The sequence below is a fragment of the Stegodyphus dumicola genome, chromosome 12, assembly GCF_044657685.1.
Source record: "Stegodyphus dumicola isolate Sdum_Otavi_A_Nest chromosome 12, ASM4465768v1".
Taxonomy (NCBI): domain Eukaryota; kingdom Metazoa; phylum Arthropoda; class Arachnida; order Araneae; family Eresidae; genus Stegodyphus; species Stegodyphus dumicola.
The window spans coordinates 75,650,937-75,672,691 of NC_140779.1; the positions used below are offsets into that span (position 1 = coordinate 75,650,937).

General features: G+C 34.8%; 1 long non-coding RNA gene across 1 annotated transcript; it reads left to right on the forward strand.

Annotated features, from left to right (window-relative positions):
• Positions 1–8,861: 8,861 nt before the first annotated feature.
• On the forward strand, positions 8,862–14,361 carry LOC146993694 (uncharacterized). The gene is made up of 5 exons (XR_015038235.1): positions 8,862–9,486; positions 9,588–9,658; positions 11,019–11,096; positions 11,343–11,408; positions 14,195–14,361. It is a non-coding gene; the product is annotated as an uncharacterized LOC146993694 (long non-coding RNA).
• The last annotated feature ends 7,394 nt before the right edge of the window (positions 14,362–21,755 follow it).

A 21,755-nucleotide genomic window follows, 5' to 3' on the forward strand; every position in this document is an offset into this window, starting at 1 on the left:
ATAACTGAGGGAGGTATGTGCAAATAGTTTGATATCTTGTAAAAGAAATAAATTTGATGGAGCCAACAAAATCGTAGCAATAAATACAAAGACATTTTGACAAAAAGAAAAAAATAACGTTGAAAATGTTCTGCTGGAACAATGGGTATTCCAGTGCTTATGCCGGGAAAGCAAAAAGTGTTTTGTGGTCGCCGTTCCCGATCGTTGTGCTACAATATTGATCACTGCCATTCAGGAAAACATCGTGGAGGGCAGCATTATATTTTCAGACTGCTGGAAAGTGTTAAGAAAATTGAGTATGATCATTTCACTGCGAATCACAGTTATGATTTTGTAGACCTCCCGAAACCGGACGCCATACCCAAACTGTACAGCGCTTATGGGGCAGTACTAAATGGTTAAATAAACATCAAACATCAGCGGGCCACTGCTCGCCACCACCGCTCGAGTCATATTCGATAGAATTTAAGTGGCGTCGGTGAAATTTTTTTCTGCAGTATTGAATGATATTTGTAATTTTATGCCACCTGTTTAAATTGAATTTCGTTTTGTTTTGTTATTTTTTTATTTATGTGTAGAATATTCTAGGTTAAAAAATTAAAAAGGAAAATTTACATTCTTTAAGAATTAAGAAATTTTTAAAGAACTACATTTTACAGAACCAATTTTTTTTTTTTTTTTTTTTTTTTTAGTCTTAGTCTTTTGAACTCTATTATTATTTTATAATTTTATACTTGGCAAGAATTGATGGGAAAAAAGTGGCGCATTTCTAACTGACGCCGCTCTAACAGAAGAGTACTGAAAAAAAATGAATATTGTCAGCACTAAAAGCACAAACTTCTGAGAGAAGGAATTAGAAGTAAGAATAATAGTTTGCAGTCAATCCACTTCTACAGAAGTTGCGTGTTCAACCTGTCCCAGTGGGTGTGCGGTGGGATTTGCCGAGAAAACAAAAGAAAGTTGTTTAGTTGCTGTACCGCGCTGCCAGAATTTTGCTTAAGTTATTGAAGGAAATATTATTAATGGCACTATAATTATTATATTATAATATTAATGACACTGCCTCTTTTTTTTGTGTGTGTGTATGTATGTATGTATGTGTTTATGTTTGCATGTAAATATGTTCGAACATATGTATCTGTGTGTATACACACATGTATGTACTTCAATTCGAAAGAAATTTGTATGTAATATATGTGCGTATATACTATGCGTGTATACATATATATAGTATATCTATACAAACATACATACAAATATTTTTTATTCCGGTCCCGATAACAGACGAGTACACGAATTTTTCGCCAGATCTTCAGCTTTTGGCGATATTTGAATCCGGTCCAGATAGCAGAACAGTAGCCAAAATACATACGCTAAGACAGTAAACTCTTGGTGCTATAGATAAATTTAATCTATATTTAACATATATATAAACTCAGCCTTTTCGAGAGTTGAAAAACACAACTCGACGTTTTTTCGATTGCCCGAATAGAATGCAGAATGCAGAACTGTCTCCGCTATTTTCACAGACTGCACATGCAACAAGGAGGCATGATTTCTTGCTACTCTTGCAATAAAATGCTATCTCAATTTAATTTTAATTACAAATTTAGATTTTGAGAAATGAGAATTAAAACACATTTATTATTATTACTATTATTTTTCATTCATCAAGTACTTCAAAATTTGTTTCTTTTTACTTCCTTGTACGAAGTAAAAAGGAAGTATTGTAATCGCGAAAAGCTTCAGGCAGCATATTTCAACGAAAATATCCACTTTAACCGTTTTCGAATGCAATTTAACGATGTTTTTGCGTAATATCTATACTTAAGGACAGAATAAAAGACTCTTTTCCTCCAAAAAAACTAAAAAACTGCTTTAAAATGAATTCTGAAGAGAATTTTTCGTGGCGTCAGTACGAACGTATGTACGTACGTGAGTAAGAACGTACGTACGTATCTCGCATAACTCAAAAACGAGTAGCCTCAGAACGTTGAAATTTTGTACATACGACTACTATAACATGTAGATGTGCACCTCGTATTTTGGTTTCAATCGGGCGCGCTAAACGCATATAAATTATGCCTCTAGTGTAGAATTGGGTGCCCCTTCGATTGGCGACAATTTTTTTTAAATTTTGCAGATAAAACCTCACTTCTGGTTACCACGATAGTTTTAACTTTGTTTTAGCTTCCCGATTTTATTTAAATGAAAATAGATTGATGTGTACATGGACATATTTAAGGCAGTGCGCAATGCCTAGTTTGTGCAATTCTAGGATTTCTTTTTAAGTAAAAACAGATCGATGAGTACATGGACACAGATCTTGTGCATTCTTTGACTTCTTATTTTGGTTTTGAGTAGCGGCCATCTTGAAATTGTGCTTTCCTGGCGCCGATCTTGGCGTCAAAATAGAATCGCCGATAAACAAGGGGCACTCATTTGTAAACTTTTACCATATATTTATAAATATATCCACTTTGTTACCCGGTTCAGTGATCTCAGTTTCTTTACTCTTATATGTTTGTAAATTGTACATTTTTTGCTTTAAAAATGATTGAATTATGTTGTTTTTATCTTCCGGTTAAAGTTTTTATGCCTTTCGTAATTCTGGAAGCAATATTTGTACAATTATCAACAATTTAAAAGCTATTTAAGTGCGGTTAAGTTTTAAATGACATGGCGGACATATTTGTTTACATTTGACACAGCAGAATTGTAGATTTGTTACCAATCTAGAGACACTAAGCTTCGCAACACAAAAATAACGCCTTCATTTATTATTGCGAATTAAATCATGCTTAATCCTTTCTGGAATTTTTTCGAGGAAATAAGTATTTAAAATTTACTTCGTAATTTTTAATACAGATATTTTGAGTTTTTATGTATTTTTGCCTTCTCGCGAAGTGAGAACTGAATTAATTGAATGAGAAATACTCAATCGTCAGAGAAAAACTGTTTCTTTTTCGTTTTGTTTGCTTAATTTCTTTTATACATCGTTCTAGCTTTGTTATAGTATTTGAATAGAACATGTGGCAACGATTAGATAATTCTTTAAATGATATAAATTTTGTCCATTCTGAGTTATAATATGAGATTCTGAGTTATAATATTCTCTTGCGACGACGACTGTTCTTGGTTTTTGGTAAATATTATTTTTGCTTGTTCTCCTCGATATGGCCAGTAATAGCGAACGACAAAATAGAGGCACAAGTTCCTTGGCATGCTACTTTCAGCGATTATGATAGCGATAATGATTCTACTTATTCGAATTATTCAAGAAAATCGACTACTTTCAAAGAGATGCTTGTAATTGCTTCAGATGACCCGGTGCTTCAAAGTATACTAATTTCTACTACGAAAAGTAAATCCCAGAGAAAAGAAAAGAAAACTGCAGGAAGTCCTAAGAAAATAGCCGATAATACTAAGAAATTTAAACCCTCCCCTTCAAATTTTAAAGCAGTAGTTAACAAACACAGAAAAGTTTTTCCTAATTTAACAGAAGCTATCTCGCAAGAATATTTGGTACTATTCGGTTTCGAGGGCCGTAAAAAATCGCCAAACTATTGTTGATGCCAATGCTGCCAAAAGTAATTGCGGTAACCCTAACGCAAGAAAGGAAGTATAATAGTAAATAACTATCTAATATTGATGTTTTAATTTAGATGAAAGGTTAATTTCATATAATATTTCGCTACCGAGTTATCGCTAAAGCATAATGTCATCTCTTTGGTTGTTCAAACATAATTTTCTATAATGAATGATGCCTTTTCTTTGAAAACATTCTAGGTAAAATGCAGAACCGCCCACTTATTTGCCGCTTTTAACAAGGGTAAAAACAATTGGATTTTTGTCAATTTTCTTTTACTTTTTAAGTGACAATAGGTCGATGTGTACATAGATAATGTCAAGGGTGTGCGCAATGCCATTTTTGTGCAATTCTTGGATTTTTTTAAGTGAAAATAAGTCTATGTGTACATGGATACAGAGTATGTGCAATTCTTAAAAACGCGCCAAGCAGTGGGTGATTCGCATATTCACAAAGCCTACAGACAATTTCGCTACGGGCTGCTCTCATTGGAGGAAACACACGGCCCACCAGCGGCCGAGTGGTAAAAGTCGCTGAACACTGGTAGTTCGGTCCGAGGTTCGAATCCCGCGAACGGGCTGGCTGCATAGGTGTTTTCGTGGTTTTCCCCATGTGCACGTGTATACGAGCCAGTTCCCCTTAGAAAGTCCTCCACAAAGGCATCCCTCCCCTTAGGCTGACTGACCTCGAGGCTTTGCCATAATTAAATAACCTAACCGTACTATCACCTGTGTGTTGCTCAAGGCTCTTGCCAACGACAGGCGCAGTCTTTCTGTACTTGCCCCGATGAAGTTCATGGGCTCGTTCTGAGGTTACTGGCAGAAAAGTGAAATAAGTCACCACACACCTATTCGACATTAGATTGAACTAGCTTAGATATCTCTCCTGTGGTATTTTGTTCCACTCTTTTCCCTGATTTTACATTCGATTGAATCTCCCAAATGCTCTTTTGTGTTTAAATATAGAGATTGGTGTGGGATATGGAGCTGATTTGACCCATAGTAGGGCGGGCTGTCCTAGGTTCACAATGCACCCCGTATGCTCGGGGTTATTGTCCTGCTGAAAGAAAGAATTCCAAGCTTCTCGACGCTTTCCCTGAGAATTCACTTTAGTATGTTCCGGTAATCAATTTTATTCATTGTTGTGTTAATAAACCCCACTGCTTGCCATATCCACCCTCTAAAGAAACATAGCGCCTTTCTTCCATGTTTGACAGTCAAAACAAGGTTCTCTTTCTTTAGCATTACACAGGTTTCCTCCAGATATATTTTCGTCTTGAATATATCTGGATGATACCGAAAATACAAAATTTACTAACATTACCTTTTCTCAGAAATCATGTATCTTATTTAGGTATTGTTTTGCAAACTCAAGCTTCTTAGCTCTATTCACTCGAGAAATGAAGGACTTTTTCCGTGCAACTCGGGCATAAAAGTCTTGCTTTTTCAGTTCCTTTGGATTTGTGGTTAAACTGATTTTTTGTTTGAATCTTTCAGCCCAATATGTTTAACTATTTTTTGAAGTCTTATAGAGAGATTATCGAAACTACAATGCAGACGGGCAATCAGATCTTGGTGTGAATATTAAAAGTTCAGTTAATTTGTAGATGACGATCACTTTCTGAATCCATGAATGTCTCCTGTTAACAGTTTCAACAATTTCTCTCATAGATTTCCTCCCTTTTTCAAATATCTACGACGAACTTTATTTCAGCAACACCAATCTCTATTCTGTTACCAGTCATGGAGCCACACAACCATTCAACACTTTAAATTCAAATAAAATCAAAATAGAAGCTTCGAGATACTTAAAAAATATAATGTAATTATCTTGCAATAAAAGCTCTTTGAACACCCTCGTTTTTACCTGTATGCTGATTTTTGGCTCACTGGTGATTGTTTGGCCGTGATTATTGTTTTTACTTCCTTGTACGAAGTAAAAAGGAAGTATTGTAATCGTGAAAAGTTTCAGGCAGCATATTTCAACGAAAATATCCATTTTGACCGCTATCGAATGCAATTTAACGATGTTTTTGCGTGATATCTGTACGTAAGGATAGAATAAAAGACTTGTTTCCTCCAAAAAAATTATAAAACTGCTTTAAAATTAATTCTGAAGAGAATTTTTTGTGGCGTCTGTACTAACCATACCTGCCAACATCTAAAGATAAAAATTCAGAAGATTTCTCCAAAATTCAGGACGTGTTATCCTAGTAATTTTGACATTAGTAATAATGAGAGCAATAATTGCATTGCTTTAGCATTTTTCTCTTCATAAAAGAAATTGAGTAATGTACTTCAACATTGATGTGATAAGATAGAATCCTTCTGTAAGTGATGCCAAAGAACTGAAAGATCTGCTAGAGAAAGGGGATAATTATTTTAGTTTAGAAAATATTCACCAAATCATTGCATCAGGGACTTGAACAATGGAGATCATAATTAATTAATCATAGTGAAGAAAAAGACCATGCATTTTGCTTCTGTTTTAGCTGTTTTTCAGTAATAAAAAATCACTCTCTTATGATGCATATAAGGACTTGGAGCATTTACATCTGCTTCTGAAAAAAAATAAAGACGTCTAAAAACCACCTGAAACCTCATGAGAGCTGGCACTAGAATCTGTGCGGTCACACCAGATGACATTATTTAGAAATAGGGGCCCACCAGCGGCCGAGCGGTAAAGTCGCTGAACACTGGTAGTTTGGTCCAAGGTTCGAATCCCGCAAATGGGTTGGCTGCATGGCCGTTTTCGTGGTTTTCCCCATGTGTAACGTGTATACTAGCCAGTTTCCCTTAGAAAGTCCTCCACGAAGGCATCCCTCCTCTTAGGCAGATAGCCCTCGAGGCTTTGCCATAATCACACACACACACACATTGGAGGAAACATCTGCTTGGCGGTCATATTTGAAATGGCGAGTTATCGCCCTGTAGGCGTGGTAATTAACGCCAAACAAACGGAAACAGCGTTTATTTCATTCAATATTTTTTTAAGTTTATAAATGAAAGCTTAGAGGAATTGTGTGGAATATATCTTAAATAACCTACTGATCTTATTAATAGTTTATTTGTATTTGAATTTAAACTTTTAAAAGTACGTAATTGTTTTACAATTACGTACTTTATATCGAGACAGCATATGCACTTTTTCATTATTTCACTTAGGAAGAGTCTGTTGTGTAAATTTTCATAGCGCATTAATTTATACAAATAAAGAAATATTAAAAAATTAACCAAATGAAAACATTCAGTAAACATTTAAGGGTGTCGGATACCTATTCTTTTTACGAGTAAGCATAACTAAAATTATATTTTATTCCATTATGCGCTATATCTATTGAAACGCTTTTCGGGATCTTGGATCGTAATCTTGCTTACTGGTACCTACTACAAAGAGTACAAACCAGTAAATAAAAATAAGAAAAATTAACATTAACAAAAATAGAGAAATTAAAGGCGTTTAATTTTTAACACCGTACCCGAAGGCGAAAAGACAAATAATGAGAAATTCATTCAATAAAGTTAAAATAAAGATAAATCCGTATAGAGCAGAGTTTATGAAAGCTACGAGCGGGGATAGAACCGGCGACCTAGAAGTCTGTGCATTATTCTTGCGCTCGTTACCACTGGGCTGCGGTTTCTCCGGTAAGTTATTCTCACTTTTTGGTACACGACGCTCAGATACAAATTGTAAAAGGGATGAACCAAAAGTCGCCAAGCACTAGATTCTGTAACCCTACCTCTTTGAACCAATCGGAGCAAACAGCAGAAGAAACGGTCTGTAGGCTTTGTGAATAAGCGGGTGATTCTGCACTATACCCAAAATTCTATCGCAGACTTTTCATCATGGGCAATTCCCAAATTGTTAAGTCCATAGGATATCAGAAAAAGGAATTAAAAATTAAACTAGTATTTCAGTGGCGTCTTAAGAAATATAGAACTATATAAACTTACGCAATCTGAAATCAGCGCGTACCCTAGATTTGGCACGCTGTTAAATGGGCATGTTTGCTAGATTTGGCGCTTTCGCACATACGTTTTCGCTGCAATTTTTTTACGGCCCTCAAAACAGAATAGTACCGAATATTTTAATACTCAGCTTCGGAGTAACCCTAAAGATCTCTCACTCAAATTAGAAAACGAAATCACTGATAAATTAAACTGTATTGAATCTATGAAGACATTAACCTCCTCACCAGCGATAGAAATGCGTTCAAAGTTACAAGAAGAAATTCAACAAAATCAGTTCATATTAGCAAGCCTTCAGAACACCCCGAAGCTCGCAAATTCTAAAACAGATGATAAAACAATAAATCAGAAGGATTGGCAAACTCCAAAGAAAATCGCGAAAATTTCCGAGTCTATCCCACTAGCAGCTATTCCGCAAAATAACAGATTTGAAACTCTTAACGAAAATAACGAAGATATAAAAATTACAGATGAAACGCAGACGACTACAACACAGAATAAAGCAGAAATTAAAACGAAAATTTCCCCATTAGTCATTCCAGAAAACGATGTTGATTGGCCTGAAATTGACAAAATGCTCAGAGAGACATGTAAAAAACGAATTTGAAGTTACAATCAAAGCCAGACAGATTTTCCTTTACACTACCACCGAAGCCGATTATAAAGCTACAGTTGATAAATTCACGAAAGCACAGATTAGTTTTCATACGTACCAAATTTCCTCAGCCTCTTCAATTAAAGTTATACTTAAGAATATCCCAAGATCCTACACAGAGCAAGCAATTCACGCAGACTTAGAACGCAGAAACTTCCCTATAATTAAAGTAAAGCAATTCACGAAGAAAGCAGAAGACCAAATTATCCATTTACCTGTATTTTTCCTTGAACTAAATAGAAATTCTGCAGGAGAGAAAATTCATCAATTAAACAATATGTTCGGATTCAATATCACAATAGAAAAATTTCAGCCCAGAAAACGCCCAATTCAATGTTTCAATTGCCAGGAGTTCGGGCACTCTGAAAATAACTGCTTTAAAAAGGTCAGGTGCTGTAAGTGCGGACAAAATCACAGATACAATACCTGTAAATTAAAACCAGATGAAAAACCAACTTGCATTTACTGTAAAGAAAATAACGTTTCTTCTTATCGTGGTTGTAAGGTATACAGAAAAAGATTCAATCAATTAGAGAAGATAGAAAAACCACAAGAAATTCCTAAAGATGACTTCCCCGAATTTATTCAAGCTTCAGGCCAAACTAATCAAGAAATGCCTAAAAACCTTTACAGTGACAAAGTTAAGGTGGTCTACTACAGCAGCATTACAATACTAAAAATTTGTTTACACGCAGAATCGCTAATTAAGAAACTATGTTGCGTGAAATTTGGCAGAAATATAAAGCAATAGGTCAATTTTGGAATCAAAATGTTAGAATCAGGTTTGGAATGAAATTTACTTAAATATTATATTTTAAAAAAATTAGTTTGAAATACGTAATTTTAATGTGTAGTTTGGAAAGCCATCAATAGATGGCGCTACGAGTTAAAATTTAGCATTGTAATCTTATTTCTGCAAAAATTCACGAAGTAATTGATTTTGATATCACTTATAAATCATATTTTTTCTAAATAATATTTAGAAGCGTTTCATATATTCCTTTATACACAGTTTTCACTAAACAGTGTCAGCTGTCAGCGGAATGACGTTTACGGCAACCCTATTGCATTGCTATTCCGCACTCGGTTTGTTTACATTTATTTGTACTGTGGTCAGTTAGCAAAAATATGCGAAAATATCAAGGACGACCGAAAAAACATCCTGGTGTTAATAAGAGATCCAGAATTCAGCGAAAGCGTCAAGCTCAAGAAAAAAATATGAAGTTAAATTCCCGAGATGTGGAAGATTCCGAACAAGCGGATGTTTTCGAAAGGTGAGAAATATTTTATTCTTTATATCGACTACCTCGTATTTATGATTTCGTAGTAAGTTAATTCCGAAGTAAAATATGCGTATTTTTTTTTTTTATTGAAGGTCAGAAATTATTGATACAACTGCATCTGTGTCAAAGAAGAATCATTGCCCGGATGATTTTTTTTTACAAAGTAAGGTTTTTTTTTTTTTTTTTTGTATGTGTATGTTTGTGTGTGTGTATGAGGGGATGCTAATAATTGTTCAATTCTGTTATAACAATTTATTCCTCCATTCACACTAAATTGTTGGGAAATATTGAAAGGGTAAATTCCAATTCACAAGGAATTGCTGAAATAATTGAATCTTTTCAAAAGTATGAGCATGTTCTTGCAATCTAAATTGAATTCACCATCATTACATTCTATTATTGGAAATTTTATAGTCATATGTTTGCTACGAAATGCTTTGTCAGTTACCTATGGTATATTTTTACAGGTGTATGCACATTTCATTCATGTGCTCGCTGTTCAACTTGCTTTTTTTTATTATGTCATTTACTTGGATGTTAAAACTTTCTTTTAGCGTTGGAACATTTTATAATCATTTAGTAAAATTTATATATAAATATATATTATTGCTTGTTTATTTATGGTTCTGTGTATTTGTCATGTATGCATGTTGTGAAGTGTAGTTTTTGAAAAATATGTCACAAAAGGTAAATTCCACCAAAAGCTGAATTGAATTGATATTGGGATGCAGGTAATTAGAAAATATCTGCCGTGTATTTTGAGTGTAAACCATACTAGTGCCAAGAATGGGACCAATACGCTCAGGCTTGCTTAGCCTTTTTGCCATTGTCCAAATTGAATTATCTCTAGTAGAAAAGGAGTGAATGCTTTCTCTATATAACAATAAAATATCTGTCTGATAAAAAATCTACCAATAAGAAACTTTTCATATGTTATGTGACAGACTTTCTGCAAACAGAAGTCCTTAGCTCTGTTCTTGTACATGTTTTTTAATTGTGGTTCAGATGTGTACTTCTCAAAGGAATTCTTCTCATAGGAAGATTGTCTGAACATTTAAAAACTATATTCTGCTTTTAGGGGCCTAATATTTTAGGCCCCTAAAATTAATATTGAAATTTCTAAAATGTTGAAAAATATGTCATCTGGATTCCGTGCAAAAAATATAATCCCTTTTTCATTTCTGCATTTGCAATTCCTGCATTTTCTTTATTCCTACATTTTTTAATTGGAAGGAATTTCATTCGCAGAACCCTCTAATTTATTCTTACAAATCATGTAGTAATGTACCATTTTAGATAGATATAAATAACACATTTTGTAATTTTTCTAAACTGCGGTTATACAGCATGATATAATAGCTACACAAGGTATGGCGAAACAGTATACAGCAATATCTGTCGCACTGTCTGAGATGGGTGGTAGTCATACATAGCTTAATGCTTAAATTTGTTATGTGTTATTCATTTATTCATGTTTTTTTTTTTTTAATTATGTTATAGCAGTTTATTTCTTTCATTCTTAGGTCTGGAAGTGAAAAATTTGACTTTTCTACGCCAGAAGTTACAGCTAATGTTCCTAAGACAAACCAGGCTTTCTTGAGGTAAGTTGGTTTATTTCAAAAATAGATATTAGCTGTGCATGATATTGAAACTCTTACAGTTACTTAATTATGGTTAACTAATTATGTATTAATTTAGAAGTCAAGCAACCAAAATCAGCATTATATTTTCAAATAGTGAGTATTTCAAAATATGATGCTGATTTTTGTTGCTTGACTTCTAAATTAATACTTGGTCAGCGTGTTATTGTATCTTAATTAAATTAATTATGGTTCTTTTCTTCTCAGTTCTGATCTGGACATTTCAGTTATTGACTCTGACGTAGAAGGTAGAAATACAAGCTCTCTTTTGGGGTAAATATGTATTTCTCTATGCCAAAATTAAAATGTCATCATTTATGTTTTTCTTTTATGGTGTTACATTATGTTGTTTACATACTGATAGCTATTAAAACTGTTAAATATAATATTGTAGCTATCAAAAAGAGGGGGATGAATTTGATTTGTACCAAATTTGAACGTTTTGCATGAAAGAACTTGAAAATAAAAGATTTTTTTAAAAATATATTCATTGAAATCAGTGAAATTTTCAGACGGGACACTGAAGCAAATGAAAATATTTTGGGGTTCGATTCTTTTGATGGGAGCCTCATCAATAAGCCTACTATCTTTTTTAAATATTGCTTCTTTTTCATTGTTTTCATGATGTTTTATGTTCCCTTCATGAAAGAGATTTTTAATAATTTAAATTTTGTTAATAAAATATAACAAAATGAAATCTGTGATTATGTGGCTATTATTTTTTCCATATATATTTATTTGAGGAAAGCCAAAAATTTTATTATTTTACAGAATTTTTAAGAAAAATATAAGGATAAAATTTTTTAAATAATTCTGATTACTACCTTTGCTTTCCTCTCGTAATGTGCCTCAAGTTAGAGCAATTAGACAACAAATTTAAGTCGTGATCTTTTTTCCCCCCAAGTTTTTTTTTAGGCTTAGGAGTATAAATTGCTTATCCCCACAAGACATTGCATCTTCTTAGTATGCCATCCTAAGGCTCTGTTCAGATGATGGTATAAATGTCATAGACGCATAATCATAAGGCATAAAATGTGGGAGTTCCATTCACACCTGCGAGAGAGGGTCTAAGCCATAGCCAATTAGAGAAGCTAAATTTGTGCATGCATGTATGTGTCTACAGCTTTCTCTCTCAATAAGTTTCATGTATATGCTCTGATTGGCCGACTCTTATATCAAGTCGGCACAAAGTTGAAAACTTCAAGCTTAATGCCCAAACTAGTTTTTGTGACATAGCAAGGTCTGACTACGAAGCGTTGTTAGTTGGGAATTATGACATTTATACAACGGCACAGATGCATATGCGCAGTCGTAAAGGTCTTGAGCGCACGCGTGAACGCCTATGCGCATGCATCAACGCGGCGCATGTGCAGAAAGATTTTTAGCTTTGAGGTCTGGATTATAGATTATGGGTGTCCGAATTAACGACTTTTGACTGTATTTATCTTTTATAAGTCTCTTGTTTATTTTTTTGTTTACTGCATTTCTTCTGAATAACAATTGTACATTTGAGTTTTCTGGGTGTGAATAAGTATTTTTTAGCTTTATTGTATCAGTACAAATATTGTATTTTGAAATCTCTGTATTTGAATTTGTAGAATTTTTGTTATAAACTACATATATTTTGTAAATATTGTTTAATAATAAAGAGTTTGGTGAGGTGAATAAACATATGAAGGCAGAATTATTCCAAATTAATCTGGCCAACATTAATTATTGAAAATTTTAACTTGAATTTGCCGTTTAGCCATTTGGCTTCTCAGTGACGTCTCTGAAGACCTTTCTTTCCATTTATTGCTGTAAACTGCGCTTGCAGTGAAGTATTGTGGTTTTACTCCTATGTAACATGAATGCCAGCCATTTCTGTGAGGAAGATCTCAAAATCACTACTACTGTTGAAAGACTGGAGTATAAAGGGTCTAACTTATTCTTATGTTGTGGTACTATGGTATAAATCAAGCGTGATGTGTATATTAGTTTTCTCTTAGGATATCCTCTGTGAAGATACTGCTTCTGCAAAAAAGGTAATTCTACTAACCTTTTCAATTATCCATCTGCTGTTTCAGATTGAAACCAATTTCCTGCATCTGATTGATGATTTTTGATTTATTTCTCATGCAATTCTGATCTGACATCATCTTCTAAATATTAGTAGATATATATCTGCATTAGTGATAATCAGCTGTGAGCACATAGTGCACCATCTGCGACTCATTTGGGTATAAACTATGCTAGTGATTATAATGTGCCTTGCTTTTTCCCATATGCCATATGTTGCATGAAATTTTGTTATATGAATCTAGCTTCCCCTGAGGAATTTCTGTGATCTTTCTAGTATGTATGGTCAAGAATTAGGCTTGTGATATACTGTCATGATTTTGCCCACATGTTCCCTGAATATACTACCATTTCCTTAGGAAGACTTCCAAGAAGAATACTGTTGTGGGTTCTAAGCCTAACTATGGTTTGGAACTATGTTTATAATGAATTATTGGGATTCTGCACATGTAATGTGGATGCAATTCTATTTCCATTTAGAAGATTTTCTGCAAAGGCAATGCTTTAGCTGTGAGATAATTCTGTTTTGGAAATAAAACTGATATTTATTTAGATCTGTGGTATTTATAAGGCAGTTTATCAATAGCAGGTAGCATCTTGCCTCTTTGCTTTGATCAGGGCCTGTGCAACCAGTGGTAGTCAAAATATTTAGAATTTAGATAATAGTGCATAGCAAAATTTTATAATTTAGCAGAGGGCACTGAGCAGCAGAATTTAGAGGCAAAAAAATGTTCAGAACTTACGAAGACATCAGCCAGCAGAATTTAGGATATGCAGAGATTACACTGAGTGGCAATAGTGCCATATGTTACATTTGCTATCTGCATTATTAATTTGTGAAACAATTTCAGCTGTTTGAAAATGCATTTTTCTGTTAGAAATTTGTATTTCTTGTAATTTCTCTTTTTTTTTTGGGGGGGGGTATGTGATGTACTCTGTTTTCGAGAATATGGTGTTAAAAATATTTTATCATATTTTTTTTTTTTTTTTTTTTTTTTCAGGTGTAAATTTTGTGCATGATTTGGCTTTCATTGAGACGTCTCTGGGTAAGGAGTTACTAAGGAAGAGAAACTTACATGCAGGTTTAAGCATGCAGTGTCAAATGTATAAGGAATATAAAAGATGCTGTATATTAGTATAAGTTTGAATAACCATAATAAAAAAATTTCTTGAAAATTGTGTTTTTTCTGCGAGTTATCAAAATTGGAAATAATTAATTACAATATTTATGAAAATTTTCGAAAATAAAAATACAAGTAGTATTTAAAAAGTACTGCAAAACTCATTTTTAAGTAGAAAAATTATTCTCAGATGAAATCCTTTCGATTATGCAAAGGGACTATTTTGGTATTTGAAAGGTTCATTTGAACTCAACAACTGAAACTAACGTATCCCCAGTTCATTGATACCAACCATTTTGTTGGTATCAATGAACCCACTACTTTCTAAAAGCATTTCTGTCAATTACTAAGGGCTAATGAACAGGTGTTGAATTCTCAAAATGAATGTGGCCGAAACAGAAAAAAAGTTTACTTCAGAACATTTTGCAGTAGCTCAAACAAAGTCACGGAACTGATCTATACTGTAGTCAGGGAGAAATTATTCCCCTTCCTTTTCTTTCAAAAGCTGAGTTTCCACAACGCACAACGGGAGGCCGTTGCTAAAAGCTGTGGAACCAGTTTTATAGCTATTTTTAGCAACTTGTGAGCTGTTTTTCAGATAACACAGTAAATCTCGGGGAGGGGGGGGATTTGAAATCATGAACACTGCCGGTACGGCAGAATTTAGGTACAGCAAAATTGTAAAATTCAGCGAAGCATCAAGCAATAAAATTTTAGAATTTTGGGGGAAGGGCACTTGACAACAGAATTTATTGCATACAAAGTCAGCAAAATGCATAGCGCCGTACCTGATTCATGATACAGCAGTATTCGTTACCAATAGCAAAATTGTTTGAGGATAAGTTCGAAAAAATGTTTTCTAGTTGTTACCTAAAATCGGTAAACAATAATCTTTGAAAGATTATTCGATTATATCGCTACTAATACGGAAAAATTTGAATAGCAATCAGAAGCCGTATCTCTAGGGTCTTCACGTCACGATCTATTTTTATTTGTTCGAATATAATAGTTAGATCTCTCTTCCTAGTATGTATCTTCGTACGTATAAAGTATCAAAAATAATAAAAGTAATTAATAAATTTTCTCTAGTTGCCCTGAAAACTACATCTGAATATAAAGATAAGAAAGACATCAGTAAATTGCTGTTATTTGCTGATCATAATGGTAATCAACCGAACGTGATCCCATATACCGTCTTCAAAACTTTGATTTTTATCAAGCTTCATATAAATACTAGGTTTTTGTTAGTCACGTAACTAGGCATCTTAAATTTAAGATGACAGATGAAATAACACTAGTTCTGAATTAGCTCACTCAGGAAGTAAAATTTTCTCCTTCCCGTCAATATAGCGTATTTATAGCTCCCAATTATGGCGATCACTAACTATGGATTAGAAGCCTGTTGCACTCCATAAGTTTTTCTTTATTTGCTTTATGTGCATGCATGCTTGGTTGAGGAAGAAATTAAAAAGCCCCCCCCTTTTTTTTTTTACTTAGATTATTCGAATGTATACGCCAGACATTTATTTGTTGAGCTGTAATTATAATTTGGAACGTGGTGCTAGAGCCGAACCGAACGTCAGTTTGTTTAGAATTATAGAGTTTGATTACGCCAAAGCAGGTGAATTTGGAAAACACCAAAATCGGTCATGCATCCAACTCGTTCATCGAGGCTTGAACTCCGGATGAACTACCAGTGTTCGGCGGCTCGCTTGCTAGAATTTAGGGAGGAACTGATTGTTAGAATTGCGTTAGGCTCTTTGAATGTAGCAAAGCCACGAGGGTTACCTTCTTAAGATGGCAGGCTTTCGTGGAGGAATTTTCTGAAGGCTTAGATTAGGTTATTATGGCAAAGCACAGTAGGATGCCTTCATGTTGAACTTTCTTAGAGAAATTGGCTTCCCATACATGTTACACATGGAGAAAATTATGAAAACGTCTATGCAGCCGGCCCGTTAACCTTGATTCGAATCCAGGTCGGAACTACCGGTGTTCAGCGATTTAATTCCTCTACCGCGGGAGGGCCTAATTGTTGAAGGGAACTGGCTTGTATTCATGTTACACACGGTGAAAACAAACAATGCAACCAGCTGATTTGTCTGGCATCGAACACAAACCAGTTCGAACTTCCAGTATTCAGTAGTCTTAACCACTCGGCCACTGGTGGCGTGTGGTAGGAGCCACAGATAATGTAGTGAGTAGCAAAAATCCCTAATAGTGGCCCTGGTTACTAGTAGGATTGTAAGTATATTGGTAATCATGCAAGCTACAGCAAGGAAATTTCGGAGCTTAATTGCAAAGTCAAATGCGACACTCCGATAAACGTGGTATATGTAGAGATGGAAAAATTTATTATTTAAAATACTTGTATTTATTAGTAAACATTTTATAAAATTTATTCTTAATTTAGCGTTTAAATTCTAAGAGAGTTATCTGAGTATTTTTTCTTCCTCTGGTAATCCAATAAAATTGAGTAAATTTATGTTCTGTAATATCTTTGCGTGTTATATGCATAGTTTTTTTTCGTTCAAAGTTAGACAAGTTTACACAAACAATACAGGTCGAAAAGGGAGCTGGTCTACGCCCGGTGAGCCTGTCGGCAGCGTCGCAAAGCGTAGTTTGACTAACGAAAAGATCATGCTTTGGATCTGGTGAGATTGCCGTGGTATTATCCATAAAAATGGTTGGTGTTGGTGTATTTAATTATGGCAAAGCACACTAGGGCTATCTGCCTAAGGGAAAGGATGCCTTCATGGAGGGCTTTCTAAGGGAAACTGGCTCGTATACACGTTACTCAAGGAGAAAACCACGAAAACTCCCATGCAGCCAGCCCGTTCGCGGAATTCGAACCTCGGACCGAACTACCAGTGTTCAGCGACTTTACCGCTCGGCCGCTGGTGGGCCCCATAAAAATGAATCTCTCCATTAGTCGCACTATGCATCACATAAACGTCAGCTGTGCGCCGCATGAGCTGACTCAAGCAGATAAGGTCAGACGTGTTCGAGCCTGTACTATTCTTCTCGAATATCAACGCAAAATTAAAGTTCTGGACCAGATAGTCACTTGTGTTGAAAAATAAATTTATTTTAACAACATAGGCCAAAAATTTAGTTGATCTGCGCCCGTGAGTCCGTTGGCAGCATCGTAAAGCGCAATTTGACTAACAAAAAGATCATTCTTTTGTATTTGGTGGGATTGCCGTGGTATTAATCACAAATAGTATATGGAAAAAGGTAAAACCCTTGACAGTAAAGGATACAACGAGATGCTAGTGCATGTTGACGCTGCTATCAAGGAAAAGAGTCGAATTGAGTTCCGGCGCAGAAAGGTAACGTTCCATCAAGATAATACCATACGTGTCTGCATTCACCGGCTGGCATCTGTACGGACTCGAAAGGGATCTTTCACCACACCCACCATATAACCCCGACATCGCACGTTCGGACTTCTACCTTTTTTTACACTTGCAGCTACACCTTGCTGGTCCTATCTTCACTTCTGCACAAGACATCGAAATGAGGTTGACCTGTGTTTGGACTCGGGCCACCAAGTTTCCGGGCCGAAGGTTTTGAAAAACTACCAAAACATTGGCAGAAAAGCATAGATTTTTGGTACTGATTACTACCCGCACTAAAGGTACTGACTGTTTTTTTTTTTTTTTTTTTTCCCTAACTTTATGAAGAACGTTCGTGTTTAAAATTTTCGTTACAACCATTAAATTCTGTAATTTATGAATTCCTTCCCACTTATGTATTTATCAGCTGTACTTTATGAACCTGATATTCCTACAATTATCAGCTGTACTTTATAAATCTGATATGTAGAAACGCAATTTGATTTTATGCATTTCAGTATCAAGTGAAATCTTTAAACTAATCGTTCATTATAACACTTTATAAGGTCAGACGTGTTCGAGCCTGTACTATTCTTCTCGAATATCAACGCAAAATTAAAGTTCTGGACCAGATAGTCACTTGTGTTGAAAAATAAATTTATTTTAACAACATAGGCCAAAAATTTAGTTGATCTGCGCCCGTGAGTCCGTTGGCAGCATCCTAAAGCGCAATTTGACTAACAAAAAGATCATTCTTTTGTATTTGGTGGGATTGCCGTGGTATTAATCACAAATAGTATATGGAGAAAGGTAAAACCCTTGACAGTAAAGGATACAACGAGATGCTAGTGCATGTTCAGTAGTCTTAACCACAGTCTTTTCATTCAAAATAGTTCAGTAGTCTTTTCATTCAAAGCTGAACTCAGATAATGTGCCGAGGTTGAACTACCAGTAATAGGCGACTTTAGCGCTCGCCCGCTAGAATTTAGAGAGGAACTGAGTGCTAGAATTGGGTTAGGCTCTTTGAATATAGCAAAGCCACGAGGTGGCAGATAGCAGATGCCTTCGTGGAGGAAGTTTCTGAAGGCTTAGTTTAGTTTATAGCAAAGCTCCCCATACACGTTACACACGGGGAAGATTATGAAAACGCCCATGTAGCCAGCCCGTTCGCCTTGATTCGAACCCAGGTCGGAACTACCAGTGTTCAGCGATTTAACCGCTTGGGCGCGGGTGAGCCTAATTGCTGAAGGAAACTGGCTCGTATTCATGTTGCACAACAGGAAAACAAACCATGCAGCCAGCTGGTTCGCCTGGGATCGAACCGAAACCAGGTCTAACTTCCAGTAATCAATATTCTTAACCACTCAGCCACTGGCGGCGCGTGGCAGAAGTAAGAGCCACAGATATTGTAGTGAGCAGCAAAAACCTCTAATACTGGCTCTGGTTACTAGTAGGATTATATATTGGTAATCATCCAATCTACAGCAATGAAATTTCGGAGCATAATTGTGAAGTTAAATACGACACTCCGATAAACGTGATAAAGATGGAAAAATTTTTAAAAAAGGAAACTTACTATGCAAATACATGTATTCATTAGCAAACATTTTATAAAATTTATTCTTAATTTAGCGTTTATGAATTCTCAGAGAATTATCTCATCGGATTATTTTTTTCTCCTCTGGTAATCCAATATAATTGAGTAAATATATGTGCTGTTAATATCTTTGCCTGTTATGTACATAGTTTTTTTTTCGTTCAAAGTTAGATAAAACTGAACGTACGTTACACTGAAATTACTTTGTCTAGAAAGTAAGCCGCTTGGATAGAAACAGATGTGGGGTTTCATTTTTAGAAGACATGAGATCACTTTCTGTAAAGTAATGTTATAAAATTTTGAATTTGAAATAATCGTACTTCGTTTTTAGTAGCGCAAAATGATAAAGATTTAATGAGAATATAGCAAAGCATCTTTTTAGAAACGCTGTTATAATTTTGCTATTTTATTTTTTTATGGTAGGTCAAGGAAAAAGGCAGGCTGCTAAATACGGTAACAGCACATTGCTTTGTTTCATATATAGCGAATCCGCTCTGAAATGAGGCACGAAGCAGTAAAGTAGCTGAACACCAGTAGCTCGGCCCGACTGGCTGCGCTTTCGTGGTTTTACCCTGTGTAACGTGCATAGGAGTCAATTCCCCTTAGAAAGTCTTCCACGAAGGCATCCTTTTCCTTAGGCAGATAGATCGTACCGGTGTTTATGTTATCAACAGTACTGGTTATTTTCAAAAATGATCATCCTAGAAAGATGATTGCCAAAAAGTATTCACTTCGCTTATTTATACGTTATGCATGAATATACTCTTTTTAGTCAATCTAACATATATAAATTACTAATGCTTAAAACAAATTCAATTTTCAATATTCTGTTTCCTATTTGTTCCTGTTCAATGAAACAAATTCATTCACAGCAAATCCAAATGCGTCGCTACAGGAAGATGATAAACCAGCTCAGTACGTAATTACAGTTGCATCCGGAAAAGAGTACATATACATATAAATATATAATATATATATATATACGATATACAATATATATATATAAATATTATCGTTTTTTAGGATGTATCTATAATATGTATCATTTTACTTTAGTAAAATATAATATTCAATTTTGTAATTTAGGAATTTCTTCCCCCTTATCATGTATTATCAGCTTGTACTTTACCCCTTCAATTATCAGCTGTATTTTATAAACCTGAAACATAGAAACGCAATTTGATTTTATGCATTTCAGTATCAAGTGAAATCTTGAAACTGATTGTTCATTATAACACTTTATGTAGTTTTCATTCAAAGCGGATCTCAGATAATGTGCCGTGTACTAGAAAAATTTGATAATGATTTATCCACTTTTGAAATAAAAAAATAATAGTTAGGAGTGTTATACGATTTTATAATACAAGTAAAAAATATATATAAAGCTTTGGAAAGTGCTAACACATATTTATGGAATATTATGGATGGATAAGTAAATGGAATATTATGTGCATGCTATTTATGTATACACATATCATCAAGTATAAATTCATTTATATATAATTTTTATGTCGCGATGAAATTACCGAAATGCTTAAAAATCTAGTTATTTTTAAAAACTGTTTTCTTCCGCAGAATAACGGCAAATTATGAAACATTACGCAACATTGAAAAGCGTGATGAACAAATTTTGCGAAAAGAAATAGCGACTGCTGCACGTATCTCATAGATATCTTTCATTCAACACAAAAGTGAAAAAGTTCTATTCCTGTTCAAAACATACCCTGCAGTCTGAGTCACAGACGGAAGAAATGACAGCAGGTCCTTTTGTTCAACTGAGGGGATGTGTTTAAGTGTTTTATGGCTTACTCACTTTCCCGCCAAACGAGTACAAAGAAAGGGAAGCGTCGTTGCCATAGTAACCGGGCTGTAGGTAGTCTTACAGATTTGAGTCTTTAGCGCTCAACGTTCGTAGCACCATCTGTTATTAAAAATCGACATGAGAAAGGGGTATTAAACGCTCTTAAGCAGAAAAACCCGCAGAAAATTTAGCAGAAATCATTAACATTTTCAAAGATCAGAAAACCCTTTTTCTCATGAAATCAATAACCACAATAGTTCAGAGAATTAAATCAGCTAAATCAAATATGCAGGACTTTGCCTAGCTTTTCAAGCCATTGAGATGATTCCGAACTGTGCAGATAAATATTAATTCCCAGCTTCTCTCAAGACAAGCATAGCTGAGCGGCAGAAATTCTCAAGTTGCAGATCCCCAGATCGTGGGGCCACGTTTACTTCTCTTCTAGAGACTCTGCACTAGGTGCAAAAAGTACGTTCCATCTTACTGGATTCAACTCATCATTAAAGACACCCTACTTATAATATATTGGTAAAGGCCGCAGTAGGCCGATTGCCTCTTAATTGTGTTATGACATAGACATAGTTATAATATGAACGAAATATAATACTGTTCAGTAAACCTAGCGCCAGAGTGTCGCTATGGTAAACAAAGTGAATTTTAAAGATGCATTTATTCTATTGTGGTTTATGCGCTGTCGGCGAAGTAGGT